Below are 21,790 nucleotides of genomic sequence, written 5' to 3'. Positions count from 1 at the left end.
CGAACTTTTCAATACCCAAGTATTGAAAGTTCTCAAGTGTTACCATGAAGTTTAACTTAGTATGCACATGTGTAAGATACCAATTTAGTTATCCTAACCTTACATATATTCTCCAACATGAATCTGACTATTAAGAATGATCTTTATCCATAGATCAAGCCATCTGGCCATTGATTTTAAGATATGACCATCATATATTTAAGTATTCTCACTTTGTCATTATAACTAACCATTTAGTCAACTAATCACCACTAGCTAAAAATATTTGACCCTCCATTATGTTAGTTGATATATGTACCTTTCCTTAATTAATTTGGTGAATAATTCTTTATTCGTAATGATTTATATATAAGTTCTTTTGGAAAGATTGCTTAAAAACATGCCTATAACCATGTAGAATCATTAGATTTACCAAAACTCTCAGATCGATGATAATTACGAAAATGCCATTAGCCTAGACCCTTAATGTAACACCTCGGTTCGCGGAATCCGATTACATTACTCGTTTTCCAAAAACTCAAGTGTTAACCTTTAACTGTAACTCAAATTTTACACACACACACACATATATATATATATATTTTCAAAGTTAGTAAACTAGTGAAATATAATTAAATCAAGTATGAGAGGAAGTCCAAATATACATAACCAAGATTCCAAGTGGTTATCCAAAAACTTATACAAACCAATGTCTTAACCTTCGCAAAACATAAATTTAATTACAAATGAAGTCAGAAATAGAGAGTCACAAGATCATCTGACTCCACATACGCGTCATCTACGTCACCTACATACTGAGTACGGTTTGATAGTGTTAATGGCTATCCAGTGAGGTATAACCCCCAAGATTTATTATATCATCAAGATAATTAAGTATAGTTATCATAGACAGTGTATAACAATTATTAGACAATGATTATCATGAAAATTAGGTGAGGTTCATCACATATGCATTCATTAAATAAATTACAGAAGATAATCTTGTTTAAATGCATGGATGTATGCTCATGCTCACAGACCTGGGGATGCACATCTAGCTGGTAAAAAGTCGCACAAGGAAAACTAGCCAACCAAAAAAGTACTCAAAGGTACACCTAAGGAGATCCAGTCACCCGAAAAAGACTATGATATATAGATCGCCCAAGGAGAACTAGTCACCCGAAAAGTACACAAAAGTATGCCCAAGGAGAACTAACCACCCAAAAAAGACCATAATATATAGATTGCCTAAGGAGAACTAGTTACTTGAAAAAGTACATAAAGGTACGCCCAAGGGGAACTAACCACTTAGAAAAGACCATAATAATATATAGTTTGTAGCGGTTGCTGGCCCACCGTCCATCGGACGGACGGTTTGGATATTTAATAGATGGACAGTGAGGGTGTGATGTGGTGGGTCCCATCCAGATGGACGGACGGAGTGGATAAGATCATGTAACATCTCGAAAAAATCTGTACAAAGACCCAAGTACCACCTCTGGTAAAAATACCTAAAGACCATACCCTGTCGTAATTTAGGTGAAAATTGGTTAAGTGCTAAACTAAATAATTGGTGGATTTAGCTCGAACCACCATTTCCACAAATAGTAAGACTTAAAACCATTAATACCACTGACTCAATGTCTCTTAAAAACCTAGGAGAAATCCCAAGAGCCTGTCGCTCTCGGGAGTACATTGAAACCCCGTATTGAACCTAGACCGCACGTCGAGAGTCTGATGACCACGAAAATATAGGGCTATGTCCGTCCTACTAGGCTTAACAACCATCACGGGAATCGAGCCCAAAGGGTGTCCAGAAATGTACAACTTGAGCCCTGAACGAAGTGTGTGTGAAACACGAATATCTTTAGAAAATGAAATGAAACTTAAGTAAATTGGGCCATTCACTCACACGCGAAAGTGAAGATTTCGGACCGTCAGTTTCTGACCAAACTTCACCCATGGGAAAAGAAAATTTCCCTACATATATCCGTATACTTATGGTCCCGATCGAGTAAGTATGACCATTGATCTGACATGGGTCCTCCACAGTCGGTCGGCTTATCTGATTGCACCGAAATCACATCCTGACATAGATCTATTTCTAGGGAACTTACCCTATGACATATGTAAGTGGTGGGCCTCCCTGTCAGCCCTGTTTGTCAAAAATAACTGCCCAAAGGGTATATAACCCATATACATAGTGGCCTTGGGGCCATTTGCATCGCTTCTGGGCTTATATATAACCCTTATATCACCCCACCCCTCTCATATACGAATTTTCCTAAAACCCTAAGGGAGAGAGAGAGAAAAGAAGAGAAAAGAGGAAAGAGTGTGGAAGGCTTTTGGGAGATTGTTACTGTGAATCTCTCCCACTACTCCATGCACCGAATCACTTTGCCATTATGTTACACAACCTGTTTCGGCTACGATTTTAGGTAAGGAATCCTAACCCTAATACCGTAGTTGAGATCCAGAATGATTATTTGTCAACTTAGCTAACCAATGTCACCATTTAGGTACCCGACGTTCCATTTTCGGGAACGTAAAATTCAAACCGAGTCCGAATCGAGTATTCCGACGAAAGGTGAGGACTATAAATGCTTAGGTTATGGTTTTTAATGCTTTCAATGTTAGCTAATGGTTTATGTCTGACTTGATTGCTACCATATTGTCTTACACATGCCAATTTCGATATATTTTACATGTATGACCTATGTTGAACAAAATATGCATTCTATGTGTTTGTTGAAATGTTTGGATGAACATGTAAATATGATATATGCTTGCCATGACTTCTAATCTAGGATTCATAGTTGTCATATGCATACTGACTTATCTGTGTAAGGAATTGCTAAAATCTATGTTGTAACTAACCTAGTTAACTATTTGGTGAAGTGTAGTCTAAGTGTTTGATGAATGGTCTAAATGAGAAATTATTGATGATTTGTATGAATTACTAGTGTTAAGATATGATTCTTTCTTACCTTATACGTACGTATAGTTTCTTTCATGAAATCATATTCGCCTCTATGTAAATGATTAATAAAATTTTCAGTATTCGGTAACATGATCAAGGTGTTTGATGAAACGCTCAAATAAGGATTTCAATTGGTTTGTTTGTTAAATACAGAATTGATTATCACATGTATTTAATTGCTACATCTAAGTGAGATTGGGGCTATAACCTAGCCCAGGCAATCGGTAACAGTTCCTATTCGAATGGCCGAATTAGTCTCGCCACATTGGGTATGCTTGATGAATTCGGGCTGCACGACGATTGTCGACAGTGGTTATGCCATGAGGGGTGCTTATGCGTTCCATGTCGATTAAGTCAGCGTGTGCCCATACCAATCAAACTTGCCTAACAAACTGATCGGCCTATTATGTGTTTACCATGTATGGACACTACTGCTTAAATCTAAGGTACCCCTCTCCGATGTTAAAGCCCGCTTTAACCATAATACCACAATCCGCTAAGACTCATGAGCCAGACATGGTAGTATGGGACACCGTATTTGAGCTATCGGCCTACGCCGAGGTGATAAGCCACCCCGTAGTGACCAATAAGCAAACTCAGACTCGTGAGTCAGGCATGGTAGTATAGGACACCGTGTTTGAGCTGTCGGCCTATGCTGAGATGATTAGTCACCCCGTAGTGACCGCGAGTGTAAACTTATGAACTTGCCTGTCAACTGTTTTTCATTGGGAGTGATGACCCTACAACTTACCTATTGTATGTACTCAACTAGGAGTGACGAACCTAGATGGATCCTTCGATTCGATTCAATGATATAAAAGGAGGTACCCTAGCTTCCCAAATCTGCTGTGTGAATAAGCTTAATTAACTACTGGGCTAATATGACCATGCAATGCACAGCATTAGCTAGGACGTGTGTTAAAGGCGTGGAAGTCGCATAGGAGGCAGTGTTGTCATATGCGATATTGGTGTCAATGTCGCTTGTTGAGGGAGCTTTAATGTGAGGGCATACATTATTACTTGCACTCCATTCCTGCATTAACAAGAGTAGTTAGGATGTGATTGTTATGTTGTTTTATCATTACTGCTTGATTGACTTGATAACATGTTAACCTTTGCCTTATAGTATCACTGAGTTAATCACTCACTCCTACTCTGGGACGGTGTTTTAAAACACTAACCAGACTCTGGTTCAGATGCAGGTGATGATGAAGTCTATGCGACGGAGAAGGACTTCATGGACGAGGAGGAGTTCTCCTACTGTCATCTCTCAGGCGGGTCTATGTAGACTTCGTGCTGATATGCGGGGAACACTGGGACTTTTGGTTAGATGGACATCTTACAGTTCCACATTTTGTATATTTTATGACAATACATGTATATATATTCAGCCTGGTTACATCATCATACTCTGGAGGTTGTGAAACACTTACATATATATGCTTCAAACTTCCGCTTACTTAATTAAATTATCTTTGAAGTATGATATATTGTTTTAGTACAATCACACTCATGTTTAACTCATTCATATGGATGAAATCTGAACATCATTATCCATATTGCATAAGTGATGTGCTGGATCTCGAGAGTAGAGCCTTGCTTGACCCTCAAAATTCAGGGCGTTACAGATCCACATGGCAGTTGGGTCCCACAGACCTTGCTGACGTCAATCCATAGTTATGTATAGCTGGTGTGGTAGGCCAGCCAATCCGCTCTCTCAGCAGTGAGTCCCACGTGGGGCCCACCATATACAGGGGTGTGAATGTGTGTGTGTATATATATATATATAATGATATCATTATATATATATATATATATATTATTTTTTAATCATGTTAACGTTCAGGTAGTTGGGCGTTCATCCAACGAATAGTCTGGATTCTCTTACATTAAGGTGGGCCCCACCCCACACGTGCAGCACGTGTGGGGTGGGTCCCACGTCCCACTAAGTGACGAACGGTTTGGATATACCTCGTGGTGGCTCCCATCTATCACCGTCCACCAAAGGATGGTGTATATAAAACACATACATCTAGTCGGCCCCACGCGTGGTGACAAAATGTAGCAGCACACTATTGGTGTGAGACGCACCAGCTAATCTGCTTCCAAGGAGGTGGGTCCCACATGGGGCCCACCATATATACATATGTCATATATATAATATAATATTATATTATAATTATTTAATTATTAATTTTTTTAAAGGAACCAACGTCCAGACCCTCTGGATGGATGGTGTGGATTTAAAACACATGCATCATAGAGGATCCCACCGTCCAGACCTCTGGACGGTGCGGATCTAGTACAACATCAAGGTGGGTCCACATGTGTGGCCAACCTCGGCTTTGGATTAAGCTGATATTTGTGTTTTCCCTTCACCCATCGTCCAAGATGGATGGCAAGGGTAGTACACAGGTCATGACCCTACCATCCAAAGCATCTAGACAGTTGGATGACATGGATGAAAGGCATACATCAGTTGGGCCAACACGGCTTGTACGGAATTGATCAAGTGGGCCACACCCATCACAAGAGAGAGAGAGAGAGACGGAATAGTGGAGGAACCCTGCCACTATGGGTTCCTCTTAGATCACAACACATACATCAAAGTGGTTCCCATCATAGTGGGCCCTTGAATGGAAATCAATGGTGGATCACCCACCTATTGCACTCATTCTTGGTCCCTTGGCTTCCTTAGTTTCTATGCTTAACCTTTAATGGTGGATGATGAAGTTTGAAGGGTTGGATGGTGAGATGAGGGGGTAGGAAGTGGGCCACACACTAGCTTTCTCTCCTTAGAATTTTTCTCTCATGGAGGCTTGAGATTTGATGGAGAAAATGAGAGAGGAGCGGGTGTTGTAAGAGAGATGGGATGGGAGGAATAGATCTTGTAAGAAAGGGATGGGTGGAGAGAAGAGAGAGAGAGAGAGAGAGAGAGAGAGAGAGAGAGAGTGAGTGAGAGAGTTGACTTTGGGAATGGGAGAGAGATAGGAGCCATGCCTTATTGGTAAGAGAGGGATGGGTTATGTACTTGACTTGTGATTAATTGATTGATGTGATGGGTTGTAGAGATTCTCTTGGAATTCACAATACACGGCATTTTTCTCGAAATAAATGCGGGCCCACAATCTTGGCCTAGGTATCGCATTGGCACGTGAGACGCGACATTGGAACAGCGGCAACAGCGGGGTTGCTAGGGTACAAGTTTTGAGTCGAGCCGACTCAGAATCACAGGATGTGACTTAGGGTCGCACGCAAATGCCGATTACAGGTCGCGGGTTGCCAGAATTCGACCGGGAGAACTACGGAAGCCTACAGAATGGTACGGTCTAGGATACAGGCCCTGTATAAATATAATTACAAATGTAGTCAGAAATAGAGAGTCGCAAGATCATCTGACGCCAGTATGCGCGTCATCTGTGTCACCTACACACTGAATATGGTTTGATAGCATTAATGACTATCTAGTGAGGTATAATCCCTAAGATTTTTCATATCATTGAGATAATTAAGCATAGTTATCATAGACAGTGCATAACAATTATTACACAATGATTATCATATAAACCAGGTGAGGTTCATCACATACGCATTCATTAAATAAATTATAGAAGATAATCTTGTTTAAATGCATGGATGTATGCTCATGCTCATAGACTTGGGGATGCACATTTAGCTAGTAAAAAATTACCTAAGGAGAACTAGCCACCTAGAAAAGTACTCAAAGGTCCACCCAAGGAGAACCATCCACATGAAAAAGACTATGATATATAGATCGCACAAGGAGGACTAGTCACCCGGAAAAGTACACACAGGTACACCCAAAGAGAACTAACCACCTGGAAAAGACCATAATATATAGATCGCCCAAGGAGGACTAGTCATCTAGAAAAGTACAAAATGGTATGCCCAAGGGGAACTAACCACTTGGAAAAGACTATAATAATATATAGATCGCCCAAGGAGGACTACTCACCTGGAAAAGTACACAAAGGTACACCTAAGGAGAACTAACCACCTGGAAAAGACCATAATATATAGATCGCCCAAGGAGATCTAGCCACTTGGTACGCCCAAGGAGAACTAGTCATACAAAAAGGACCGCATGCCATGAAAATGCATGATTAACCCAACCATTATTATTCTAATTTCAAACAATCAATTTAGAAAAGCTCAAAGGTCACTATGGGGGGTTTGTCAGCTAGCATAAGCCGACAACTCAGGCATAGTGTCCCATTTCACCATCCCTGGCTCATGAGACTAACAAAAAAAAGATGTTTAAAGGTAACCTATTTAACTAGTGGCCAGTACTAAGTAAACAAGTAGATCTTACCATCATGAGGTTGTACGAAAATCATCCATAAAAGCCACTTAGGGCAATTATACAATCAATCCACATAGGGCAACTAGCCAATTGAAGCCACATAGGGCAAATAGTCCATTTAAGGATACGGTGAAAGGGATTGACCCCAAAAGCGACAAAGGCACAAACCATTCCTCAGATAGTAAGTCCACAACAAATTTTGATTTAATTTATTAGATAGAATGACCACTAGTTAAAGGACCTTCATAAACATCGTCATATCATCACAAGTAGTAAAACGAAACATGTACAATGTCAATAGTATTCACACATGCAAAATGTACATTTAAAATCGAAACAGGGATATTTGCGATCTATAACATGTCCAATCATGGAATTTAATTCACTCATCAAATATTTACAAAGAATCACTCAATTAGAACTAAATTTATCATCATTTCTATATGATATGGTATCAAGAAATCAATAAGATAAATGAATGAATATAATTAAACAATGCTAACTATCATGAAGTAGAAAGGCTTGAAGGGTGATCCTCACTTTTAAATTAAGTGATGGCAACATGAATGCTCCAATGCACAAATCCAACTTGGACGGTTTAGATCTAAGTTCCACACACCATCCGTGGTTAAGATCTAACCTCAGGCTTTGATCTCCAACCTACGTTTAAGGTTAGCCATTTTAGGAATTCTAAAATATAGGTTGCGCAATGGATGAAAATTTGTAGTAGAGGTTATAATCGACGAAGATTAATAATAATAACACTAGTTAGTATACAACCTAATGTAAGTTTATAACCACAATTGTAATCTTAGGCAATAGTAATAAAATGATACTAACTATTAACTTTAAATGATATTAATAATAATTAACTTTAAATGATATTAATAATAAAGCTATGTAATAAAGAATCTGTTGCGAAAAGGATGAAAAGCAACTTACGTATGTTGACTCGGTTGAGTCGACTCAACTCATCATCACATCTTCTTCCTAGTTTCCCTCTTCTTCTTTCTCCTTCTTCTTCCTTCTCCCTTTTCTTTCTCTATTTCTCTCTTTTTTCTTCCAAATGTAATGTCCAGTAATGAGTGCCCAACCTGATTTGACTCAACCTAGTTCAATTGGAGAGGGAAATTCGACTTTGGGGAAAAATAAATTCCTATAAACAAACAACCCCAAAACTAGGAATAAGCCCAAATTTAAATACTAATTGATTTAGGAAAAAACATGAAATAAAAAGGCAAAATCACCTAGTTGCTAACTCATTCCAACTCAGTGCCCAATCTCAAGCCCATATCAAAATCTGAACCTAAATAAGGTCCATTCGAATTAGATTTCAAACCAATCACATCCTCCATGCACTAAGTCACTGACTCAGTGACTAGGTGATGATTAAGATGCAAAAGTGACCCACAACGACACAATTTCAACCTAGCTGAGCCACAATTACTTACTTGATTACAACTCCAACAAGCCAAACTCAATGAAAGTCAGGTCATCTACAACTCAGAAACCAGCTGAGCTGACTCGGATTAAGATAATCAGACTTGACTTCTACAGACATTGAAGAAGATGATGGAACGATCACCTCTAATGGAGCTGGACGAGGAAAGACCAGACAGCCCACACATAAATGCAGCACAGAACTCGTCGCCCAACTCAGTTGCGAGTACACCTCCAGCCTTTCGATCCTGAATCGGCAACAAACTTGAAGGTTGGCCAACCCTATCTCACCTAACTTCTTTCCTTCTCTTGGACGCCAAATAGGGCCATCACTCGTCCCAGACACACCTCAAACTTGGGAAGGTAGTTGAGTCGACTCAGTGCAAGGTCTTAAAATACCTAACTCTTCTCCGATTCATTTCTCGATGGAGAAGAAGAGGGCCGGCAATGGCAGATCTCCATCTAGGAGTTATTTCTTCAAAACGAAGACCCTGGAAAACTCGGATGGATGTGAGGGAGTTTGTAGAAGAAAGATTTCAAAGTTCAAATGAGGATTTTCCCATGGGTTTGGTGGTAGAAGAGGAAGCGGATTGCGTACTGAGTAACTCAGTACAGTAAGCGTACTGAGTAAACTCCGTGGGCCCCAGTGTCATTCATGCATTGTATCCACTCCGTCCATCTCTTTTAACACATAATTTTAGTGCTCTATCCCAAAATTGGAGAATATCCAAACCTCAAATGGACCACACCACCGAAAACTGTGTGAATTGAACATCTACCGTTGAAAAATTCTTGGGGACAACAGAGGTTTTAGATCAAGCTGGTATTTGTGTTTTCCCTTCATCCATGTCTTTCTGATCTTATGAACAGGTTGGATGACAAATAAACATCACTGGGGGCCTTAGAAAATTTTCAACGGTTGAAATCAATACTTCCACTTTTTCCAGTGGTATGGCCCACTTGAGCTTTGTATATGCATCAATTTTGGTTTGAACCCATAAAATGATCTGGAAAAACGAATGGATAGCGTGGATAAACCACATTCATTCGTGGTGGGCCCAACTGAGTTTACTCAATACGATAAGAGCGTACTGAGTAACTCAGTACGCAATCCAATTTCGGTAGAAGAGCTTGGAAGAAAACAGCTTGATTTCAGAAAAACAAGAGGAATTGTTGCGGTTGTGGTTTCTTTCCTGGAAACTAGGGCTTTCCTATGGATAAAAGCTTCTGAATGGATGGCCTATATTGATTTGGAGGGATTTTTAGCAGTGGATGGGTGGCCGGGATCATGCTAGTGCAGTAATGGGTCCTCTCCGCGATTGCTTTCTTTGCTACAAGTGATGCCCTAACTCGAGCGTCAAATGGAGGGCTGGGATGTTCTCAAGTGAACGGTTAAGATGAATAGGGATGGAAGCACGCGGATTGCTAGTAAGGCAAATCAAAAATGATTTCCGTTTTGGAAACAATCTGCGCGTGCGCAGCATCACCCGCGGCCGAAATTGTTCGCCCGAGTGTGCATGACTAGGGCCAAAACATCGAGGATTTTGGTCATACCTCTCGTCTGGACCAGATGGACGGTTTGGATCGGTGTAATGACCGTGATGGTGGGCCACAATCAAACCCAAATGGCAATCTCCCTTTTAAACCGCATTCGTGCGGGAGTAAGATGAGAGTAATTCTCTCCTTTTTTTTATTTCCATCGGGTCAGACCCGGTTTGACCAGGTTTCACGGTCTGGTGTGGTGCGGGCGCACATAGTCTATGTGTACATGTACCCTCACGTGGGGTCCACCATGAGGTGATCAATGGATCCACACCATCCGTTCGGTTTGGGGGTCTCCATCAGCGTCTCTGACCAGAATCAAGGTAGATCCAAGGCTTGGGTGGGCCATATCTGTTGAATATGGCCTTAAAATGGCCATCATCATCGATCTGACAACTATTTGTGGTCCAATCCTACGATCAAAAACATTCACCCAACTGGTGAGTCAATTAGGGTCACTATCTATGTTATTTTGATGTCATCTGACATGGATAAGTCCCACAATGTTTGCCCTTTTGGGTTTTATTATGAATTCATGTTGATTGGAAGGTCGGATCATTTCTAGATCTGAGATTAAGGTTTCCTATAGATTCCTAGTCAATTTTAGAGAGAATTTAATGGTTGGTTAGGTGTTGATTAGTTTGTTTGTGTGTTTTAGGTATGGTTTGATCGTCAGGCTCTTAAGAACAGGTTGAATAGTTGATTTATCTTAGGATAGTTCATCGATGGTCCAGAAGTCCCTTAGCTGAATCCAATAACAAATTTTTGATGATCAGGTCCATCAACATGCGGTATGGAGTCTAAACTCAATGATCGATCTTGAATCTCATAGTTGATTTACAATTCCAACGGTTGGATCTTGTGATCCAACAATGCAAGTGTTTCCGACTCACTTCTCACTACTTCTAGGTGTCTTAAAGACTGTATAAGTAGATATATAACCATGGATCTTATGCTTAAAGGGTTGGATGGCTCAATCTATGGATGCAAGTTACCCCTGGCGGTTGAGTTTAGGTAAGAGTGTGTGAATGTTCACATAGATTGAGCTTGGGTTTATACTAAATCAGGTTCTTATGGTAACACCCGAGTACTGAAAGGTACGAGGTGTTACACTTAAGTTCTAGATCACATGGTTCTCATGATCTGATTAATATGGAATTTTATACCTTGCCTATGTATCATAAATTAACCATACATGTCAAGTTTTAGCTATTAGATCATTGTAAAAGTGGCCCAATTGACAAATCAACCTCTTAACCATTGATTTTTGTGTGCATTAAGTGAAGAAAGGTCATGAGTAGTCATAGTAGGACATTTTCTGTAACGTCTCGGAAAAATCCGTACAAAGACCCAAGTACCACCTCAGGCAGAAATCCCTAAGGACCGTATTCTGTAGAGATTTATGCGAAAATTAATTAAGTGCTGGACTAATTAATCCCTGAATTTAGCTCCAACCACAATCTATACAAATGGCAAAACCCAAAACCATCACAATCATCAACTCAACACTACTCAAAAACCTAGGAGAAATCCTAAAACTCAGTTGCTCTTAGGAGCACATTGAAACTCTGTATTAGACCTGGACTACACGTCGAAAGTCCGATGACCGCGAAACTATAGGGATATATCCGCCTTATTGGGCTTGACGAACATCGTAGGAATCGAGCCCAAATAGTATCCAGAACTGCACAACTTGAGCCTTGAGTAAAGTGTGTGAGAAACGTGAATATCTTTAGAAAATGCATTGGAACTTAAGTGAATTGGACCATTCGCTTATGGGCGAAATTGAAGACTTCGGACCGTCAGTTTCTGACCGGACTTCACCCATGGACCAGGGAAATTTCCCTGCACCTATCCGTATACTTATTGCCCTGATCAAGTGACAATGACCGTTGATCTGATATAGGTCTGTCATAGTTGATCGACCTATTCAAACGCACTAAAATCGCATCCTGGCCTAGATCCATTGTCAGTGAACTTACTCTGTGACATAGACAGGTAATGGACCTCCAGATGAGCCCCATTCGTCAGAAATAGTCACCCTTTGGCTATAACCTAAGTATACCATGTCCCTGAGGCCATTGATATCAGTTCTGGGCCTATTTAAAGGCCTTAAACCACCCCATTCCCATTCCATACGAATTCTCTAACCCTAGGAGAGAGAAGAGAGAAAAGAAGAGAAAAGAGTAAGGAGAGAAGGGAGAAACAGGGAGATCGTTGCTGGGATTCTTTCCCACGACTCCATGCCACGAATTCACCTCCCCACCTCGCTACACAATCGCCTTCGGTTCCAATTTGGGTAAGAAAACCTAACCCTAATCTTGATTTAGGAATCCAAATTGACGGTGAAATAGCTAACCTATTTCAATGTTTAGGTACCCGTTGTTTTGTATTCGGGAACATAGGATTCGAACCACGTTCAAATTGGGTATTTCGATGAAAGGTGTGGACTATAAACATTTAGGTTATGGTTTTCAAGGTTTTCAATGTCAACTAATGATTTATATCTGACTTGATTGTTGTCATATGGTCTTAAACATGTCGATTTCGATATATTACACGTGTATGAACTATGTTGTATGACTATGCATCCTATGTGTTTGTGGAAATGTTTAAATGAATATGTAAACATGATTTGAGCTTGTTATGATTCCTAAGCTATGACTCATGATTGTTATTTACATGATGACATCCTTATAAAAGGAATGGCTAAATTACTTGTTGTAACTAACTTAGTCTATGTATTTGCCTATGTGTAGCCTAAGTGTTTGATAAATTGTCTGAATGAGAAAATGTTAACGATTTGTATCTATTAAGAGTATTAAGATAGTATCCTTATTTACCTTGTTCGTATGTATTGTTTCCTTCATATAAACATATCTGTCCTTACACAACTCATGGATGAAATGCAAATTTTTGTTAACATGTTCAATGTGTTTGACAAAATGCTCAAATGAGAATTGTATTTGAACTGTTATTAAATAATGTTATGATTATCATACGTGTTTTCCTATTACACTTGAATAAGACTGGGGCCACAACCTAGCCCAGGCAATTGGTAACAAGTCCGTTTGAGTGGCTGAACTAGTCTCGCCACATTTGATACGTTCGGTGAATTCGGGTCGTATGACGATTGTCGACAATGGTTAGGCCACGGGGAGTGCTTACGCGCTCCATGTCAATTAATTCGGCGTGCGCTCGTACCAATCGAACTTGTCTAATAAACCAATTAGCCTATTGTGTGTTGATTGCTTGCCTCCAAGTGCAGAGGTTCATAAGTAATATCCTGTGAATACAGGGTCGATCCCACAGGGAGATGAATTGCGAGAAGGAAAAAATCAAATGCAAAACAAACTAAGTAATAAAAACTAAACTGATGATTTGATTTTTGGATTTTTGAATGGATGTAATTCAATTGAATAAAAAAAACACCCAAGCTTCAAAGTTCCACACATAGATTAATGTTCCAAAATCATGATGACTTGGATAACACAACTAGGATCTGAGCACTATGGTCAGCCTAATCGGAAAATAAAACACTTTAAATATTTTAATAAATGATATAAAAGATTAGAAAATAATAGATTTGCACCATTGACATATATTCTCAAGCGCCAGTGATTTTAAGTATTCAATATCTATAGGATAATGAATATCAAAGAAATATAACAGGTTGAGAACATCTCCTATCTAGGAAATCTGATTAATCTAGGGTAAGCCTATCCATCAATGTAAATCTCATATGATGGAAACATATGGATCTTACAAGAGGATAAAAACAAAACCTAAATAATAGATAATATGCATACACCATTATTCTCATCATTAAAACAATCAATCATCATAATTTAAAGAAATATTAAACCCATGTGCTTCCCTTCTAGCTTAGGCTAGAGGGAACTTAGAAAAACATAATTAAATTGCAGAAATAAAAAGCAACAAGAAAGAAAGAAGAAAAATTGCAAATAAAAAAGATCTAAAAGGAAAGAAACAACTTATAAAGCTTTAATAAAACTAAAAACTCTTTAAAAAAACCCTAAATATTGCTCTTGAATGCTTCTAATGATGCTTTAGAATGCCCTAGGAGGCCCTATTTATAAGTAGGGAACTCCAAACTTCGTACAAAGTTGAAAACCCTAGAAAACGCTTCAAATATACGTATTTTCCCAAAATAGACTTCTCGCTGCATCGTTCGTTTAAAACAGACTTCCTGCTGCGCAGTTTTCCAAAATAAACTTCACAGCTTCAAAATACACTTTTTTAGGACGATTTCAGGATTCTTCACTTCAAATCTTCGATTCTCTTCATTCCTCGCTTGGTTTTCTTGGATCTTTGGCATGTAAATTCTTCAATCTTGATCTCCTAAGATCCATCCCTTGCCTTGGTGATTTTTGAGCATCAAATTCTTACTTTTTAACACCTTTTTCAATCCAAGCTCTTAAATTCACCTTGCAATACATACATGAGTAAAATAGAATATTAAAATGATTTATGTTCATAAAACCAAGATAAAAATGGAGAAAATTATGCAATATTTGAGTCTCAACACACCCCCAAACCAGCATTTTGCTAGTCCCGAGCAAAATAAGCGAAGAAAAATAAAAATAAGAAAAAAAAACTTACACATGGATGACTATCCACACACCCCAACCTAAAATCTACATTGTCCCCAATGTAATGATAATGTAATGTAGAGAACAATAAAAATAAAAGAAATGGTGGATAGTACCTGCCATGAAAAACTCACCTGCTATGTGACACTAAAAAAATTGAATATGATACAAATCCTACACAAGCTCTTAAATTCACCTTGCAATACATACATGAGTAAAATAGAATATTAAAATGATTTATGTTCATAAAACCAAGATAAAAATGGAGAAAATTATGCAATATTTGAGTCTCAACACACCCCCCAACCAGCATTTTGCTAGTCCCGAGCAAAATAAGCGAAGAAAAATAAAAATAAGAAAAAAATAATTCTAGAAACAAAATTAAAATGAAAACAAAATTCTAACTACACCACTTTCGCAAGTAATCTCGATTGCATTTAGCATATGCAACAAGCCTTTAAACCCCTAGGTTTCCCCTAGTGGACGAGTTATAGTCTCGTGAGGGTTTCCAAAAATGTTACCCACAAACATTGAAAATAAGAAAAATATTTCAACACTATAAAATATATACAATTATACCTCCATTAATCATATGAATTCCAAAACAAAACAATACTTACCCTAGATATGAAGTTAGCTAGAATCTTAATTTTTTAATCCATTACATCCTTGAGTTCAGAGACCTAATCAAAATTTAGAATAGTTATAACCCAATATCCTTAGGTGCTTCGTGACACTAGTCTAACTTTGAGAAATATGCATGTTCCCTATCCTAACTCCTTTCAATCATCCCAAGAATATGAAATCTCTAGTTATCTCATTTTTTTTATGACATTTCTTCTTTTATCATCATATCCTCATTATTATAGACCACCCTTAGATGAAGATTCCCATCGGGTTTGCTTCATAACCTAAGGTATCATACTTGTAATGGTAACAGTAATGGATACTTAGGTATTCTTACTCCGGATTACTGACACGATTGTTATGGTCATTGCATTCATGCTCTATAATAAAAATTTCTTTTTTCCATCACTCTTTTTTTTCCTTTAATATTCTCTCTTTTAAACATATATCAATGGTACTAGTTCATTCAACCTTGTTTGAATCAAAAGTTGTTATTCTAGTTCACATATCATATTCCTCACTTAGTTAGCTAGGGTGTATTGTGAATTCAGTACATCAAATTACAACTCACTTTAAACTAGTGATTAGATAATTGAACTCAAGTTTATAATTTTCAGTTGTCAGATTTCTGACTACTATCAACCTAGATTAGGTATTAAATTTGCCTTTGGAATTCGCAAAATATCATGTTCACATTCTTGTATATAAAAAATATTATTTTGAAAATGTTGAAATTTTTTTTTTTTTTTTTTTTTTTTTAAATTTTCATAAACGTAAAAAAAAAAAACTTAAACCTAATTAAGCCTAAAAATAATAAAAATAATAATAATAAATAAACTGAAACCTAAAAAAACTCACATGGATGAATATTCACACCCCCTAACCTAAAATCTACTTTGTCCCTAATATAATGAGGATGTAATGTAAAGAACAATAAAAATAAAAGAAATGGTGGATAGTACCTACCATGAAGAACTCACTTGCTATGTGACACTAAAAAAAATTGAATATGATACAAATCCTACAGAAATGCTCCGTTAGACTAGGAGCATCAATCTGAATATTCTGGCTCATGAAGAGGGAAGGACTCCTCTCCTAAATGAAAGTTTTCCACATAAGGCTTCAATCTCTGACCATTAACCTTGTACACATTGGCATTACGTGGATTCTCAATTTTAACAGCCCCATGAGTATAAACATTCTTCACAATGAAGGGGCATGTCCATCTTGATCTTAACTTTTCCAGAAAGAACTGGGGATGGAAATTGTACAATAGGACCTTTTGCTCAGATTCAAAATTTTTTCTCAAGATGTTTTTGTCATGAAAAGCTTTGATCCTCTCTTTGTAGATTTTAAAATTTTCATAGAAGTCTCTCCTCAGCTCATCTAATTCATTTAACTCTAACTTCCTTTGTCCACTTGCTTAGTCCACGTTAAAGTATAATTTTTTTATTGCCCAGTAGGCTCTATGTTCTAATTCCACAGGCAAGTGGCAAGCCTTCTCATACACAAATCTATATGGGGACATTCCAATCGGGGTCTTATAAGTAGTTCGATAAGCCCAAAGTGCATCATTAAGTCTTAAAGACCAGTCTTTCCGATTAGGGTTCACTGTTTTCTCCAAGATCTGTTTGATCTCCCTATTAGCAAGCTCTACTTGTCCACTTGTCTGAGGGTGATAAGGGGTGGCAACTTTATGTGTGATTCCATATTTCTTCATTAAAGACTCAAATGGCTTGTTGCAGAAATGTGTTCCACCATCACTAATGATGGCCTTTGGAGTTCCAAATCTAGCAAAAATATTTTCCTTGAGGAATCGTATGACCACTTTGTTGTCATTGGTCCTACTTGGAACTGCCTCAATCCACTTTGAAACATAATCCACACCAACCAATATATAAAGAAATCCAAAAGAAGATGGAAATGGACCCATAAAATCAATACCCCAACAATCAAAAATCTCCAATGGTAAAATTGGGGATAAAGGCATCATGTTGCGCCGGGACACTCTTCCCAACCTTTGACATCTATCACAAGCAACACAGAAAGCATGAGTGTCTTTAAACATGGTGGGCCAATAAAAACCACACTGTAGGATTTTTGCAGTAGTTTTCTTAGCAGAAAAATGGCCACCACATGCTTCCATGTGACAAAAAGAAATAACACTTCGAACTTCATCCTCTGGGACACAACGTCTAAAAATTTGATCAGTCCCATATTTATATAAATACGGGTCATCCCAGAAGAAGTTCCTAACCTCGGTTTCAAAACGCTTCCTATCTTGTGACTTCCAATGATATGACATTTTTCCCGTTACAAGATAGTTCACTATATCCGCATACCAAGGCAATTTGGAGATCGCAAATAATTGTTCATCAGGGAAAGTGTCCTGGATATGTATCTCCTCAGTGGAATCATCTAACACCAATCTAGAAAGGTGATCGACCACTACGTTTTTCACTCCTTTCTTATCTTTTATTTCTAAGTCAAATTCTTGTAGTAGGAGGATCTATCTCAAAAGTCTCAGCTTTACATTCTTCTTAGATAACAAATATTTCAAAGCCGAGTGGTCCATGAAAATGACCACTTTGGATCCCAATAAGTAGGACCTAAACTTATCCAAAGCAAAAACTACTGCAAGTAACTCTTTTTCAGTTGTTGAGTAGTTCACTTGGGCCGAGTTTAGAGTTCTACTCGCATAGTGAATAACGTAGGGCCGTTTATCTTTCCTTTAGCCCAAAACAGCCCCTATGGCATAATCACTTGCATCGCACATTAGTTCAAAAGGAAGTGTCCAATCTGGTGGATGCATGATAGGTGCAGTGGTAAGGGATGATTTAATTTTATTAAAAGCACTTGCACACTCATCTGTCCACTTAAATGGAACATCCTTTTGAAGAAGATTAGTCAAGGGTCTAGTAATAACACTAAAGTCCTTGATGAATCTTCTATAAAAACCAGCATGCCCTATAAGTGATCTAATATATCTAGCAGTTCGGGGGATAGGTAGATTAGCTATAATGTCAAGTTTTGAGCGATCTACCTCGATTCCATTTTTGGAGATAACATGGCCCAAAACAATTCCCTTTTGAACCATGAAATGACATTTCTCCCAATTTAAGACAAGGTGTTTCTCTTCACACCTATACAAGACAAGAGATAAATTGTTGAGGCATTCCTCAAAACTACTCCCAAATACAGAGAAGTCGTCCATGAAAACCTCAAGAAATTTCCCAACCATATTTGAAAAAATACTTAACATACACCGTTGGAAAGTTGCTGGGGCGTTACACAATCCAAATGGCATCCGTTTGAAAGCAAACGTGCCAAATGGACAAGTGAACGTGGTTTTCTCTTGGTCTTCAAGGGCTATCTCTACTTGGTTATATCCAGAATATCCATCAAGAAAACTATAAAAGGAGTGACCTGCTACCCTCTCTAAAACTTGATCAATGAATGGTAGAGGGAAATGGTCCTTCTTTGTGACTTGGTTCAATTTTCTATAGTCAATGCAAACACGCCAACCAGTGGTGACACGTGTTGGTATGAGTTCATTATTAGAACTCTGCACAATAGTTATTCCAGATTTCTTTGGGACTACTTGAGTTGGACTCACCCAAACACTATCGGATATTGGGTAGATGATTCCCACATCCAATAATTTGATCACCTCATTTTTTACAACTTCCATCATGTTTGGATTGAGACGCCTTTGAGGTTATCTAATTGGTTTGGCGTCATCATCGAGGTGGATCCGATGGGTGCAAATGGAAGGGCTTATACCCTTGATGTCAGAAATGGTCCAGCCCAAGGCTCCTTTGTGGTCCCTTAGAACTTTCAACAATTTAATCTCTTGATCCTTCTCTAAAAATGAAGAGATCACCACAGGATAAGTTTTATTTTCACCTAAGTATACATACTTAAGCTCATTTGGCAGTGGTTTTAAATTAAGCTTTGGAACATTGGTTGGTGATGGTAGAGGTTGCAAGTCCTCGATAGATAGGATTTGAGTGCGCGGTCTCCATTGGCACATACCAATGTCCTGAGTGGTAGTGCTCTCATTATCATCAGAAATTTCAGCAAGCACTTTTTCTAAATCAGAATTTTTCAAGTCTCCAATGACTTGAATCAATTCATCAGTCAGACTAGGTTCTAATTCCTCTTCTTCTATCAAGCAGTCTATGAAATTCAACTCATGGATCTCATTATTATCAATGGGCTGCTTACATAGATTGAAAATATTTAGCTCTAAAGTCATGTTACCAAAAGACAAGTTCATCATTCCATTCCTGCAATTTATGATTGCATTTGAAGTTGCTAGGAATGGGCGGCCTAAAATGATGGAAACTTGAGCGCTAGCATTTACACATGGTTCAGTGTCTAGTACAATAAAATCCACGGGGAAGTAGAATTTCTCCACTTGGACTAGCACGTCCTCTAAAATTCCCCTTGGTACCTTAATAGACCGGTCAGCGAGTTGGAGTGTAATCGTGGTTGGTTTAAGCTCGCCTAACCCCATTTGTTTGTAAACCGAATAAGGTACTAAGTTGACACTTGCACCCAAATCTAACAAAGCATGTTCAATTTGAAAATTCCCAATAATACAAGGAATAGTGGGACTTCCTGAGTCTTTGTATTTGGGTATAACCCTTTATTGAATTATAGCACTCACTTTCTCAGTAAGGAAGGCCTTTTTGTGCACATTTAATTTCCTTTTTACAGTACACAAATCCTTGAGATATTTAGCATATGATGGAATTTGTCTAATGGCATCAAGTAGAGGAATATTGACAGTAACCTTTTGGAGCACATCCAACACCTCTTGATATTTCATGGGGACAGTTGGATTCCGAAGTCTAGATGGGAACGGAACTGGAGGCTCATATGACTTAGTCTCTTTATCCTTTTGCTGTTGCGGCTCTTGAACCATAGCCGGTTCATCATTTTCTTGAGATAGTGGCTCATCCTCCGGTATTTCTACCAGTTGCATTATCTTGTTATCGACCTCTTTTCCACTTCTCAAGGTAATGATGGCCTTAGCTTGTTCATGATGTAGCTCACTTGGATTTGAGTCTCCAATGAAATGTGTATTTCGAGGGTTTGGCACAGGTTGAGAAGGAAGGGTGCCTTTTTCCCTAGCATTTAGTTGAGTCTCAATCCTAGCCACAGCTGTCTTTAATTCCTGATTTGATTGGATTAGAGACTGATTCATTTGAGCTTGAGAGTTAATGAATGTGGTCAATGCATCCTCCACAGATGATCGCTTTGGCGGGGGCATATATGGTGCATTGTTAGGTGCCCCAAAGAAGTTATTTTGTGGAGGCATTTGAGGTGCATTGGGCACATTAATTTGTGGTCCATTCCTCCAACTAAGATTAGGATGGTTACGCCAATTTGGATTGTACGTGTTTCCCAATGGTTGCATAACTGACCTTTGGTAATTATTTATAGCATGTGCTTGATCATGCTCATGCGTGATATTTTGTACAACTGAGATTATTGGACAATCCTTTGTGTCATGGTCTGTACCACCACAAATGCTACAAAAATTACCTAAGGAAGTGTTTGCTTTAACCATATCAATCTTCCTAATTTCCAAAGCTTCGACCTTTCTAGCCAATGCAGCGAATTTTGCACTAAGGTCGTCTTCCTCTCTTAGGACATACATTCCCGCTTTCTCTCTAGGAATGGGTCTAGTTTGGTCTGATTTAGCAGAAACATCCCATGTCTGAGTATTCTCTGCTAACATATCTAGAAAATCCCAAGCCTCATTATGATCTTTGTCAAGAAAGGTTCCACCGCACATCATCTCTATGAACTGACGAGTATCCATGGTGAGCCCCTTTCGGAAAGCATCAATCACATGCCATGGTTCATAACCATGATGTGGACAAGTAATTAGAATGTCTTTGAAGCGCTCCCAAGCTTGAAAAAATAGTTCATTCCCCTTTTGGGAGAATGACATGATTTCTTGTTTTAGTGCATTTGTTTTGTGCTCGGGAAAGAACTTTTTCAAAAACTCTCTACTTAAGGCTTGCCATGAAGTGATGGTATTAGGTCTTAGAGAGTTGAGCCATGCTTTGGCCCGATCCTTTAGAGAAAATGAGAATAACCTAAGCTTAAGTATATCCCTATTGCCATTGTTTACTTGTAACGTTGCAATTACTTCCTCAAAGTCCTTGAGGTGCAAGTAGGGGCTTTCAGAATCTAAGCCATGAAATTTAGGAATTAATTGAATCACACCTGGTTTAAAATCAATGTTCCCTATGTGAGCAGGGAACACTA

General features: G+C 38.5%; 1 long non-coding RNA gene and 1 other non-coding gene across 2 annotated transcripts; one reads left to right on the top strand and one right to left on the bottom strand.

Annotated features, from left to right (window-relative positions):
• Nucleotides 1-8,305: 8,305 nt before the first annotated feature.
• LOC131247289 (uncharacterized) lies at nucleotides 8,306-9,299 on the bottom strand. The gene is made up of 3 exons (XR_009171605.1): nucleotides 8,869-9,299; nucleotides 8,531-8,589; nucleotides 8,306-8,439 (listed from the first exon to the last, which is right to left on the bottom strand). It is a non-coding gene; the product is annotated as an uncharacterized LOC131247289 (long non-coding RNA).
• A 12,082-nt stretch (nucleotides 9,300-21,381) lies between these two features.
• On the top strand, nucleotides 21,382-21,488 carry LOC131247613 (small nucleolar RNA R71). The gene has a single exon (XR_009171889.1). It is a non-coding gene; the product is annotated as a small nucleolar RNA R71 (small nucleolar RNA).
• Nucleotides 21,489-21,790: the final 302 nt, after the last annotated feature.

Source organism: Magnolia sinica, chromosome 5 (genome assembly GCF_029962835.1).
Source record: "Magnolia sinica isolate HGM2019 chromosome 5, MsV1, whole genome shotgun sequence".
NCBI lineage: Eukaryota > Viridiplantae > Streptophyta > Magnoliopsida > Magnoliales > Magnoliaceae > Magnolia > Magnolia sinica.
Note: the sequence above shows the minus strand (reverse complement) of the source record. Positions and strands in the feature narration are given on the sequence as shown.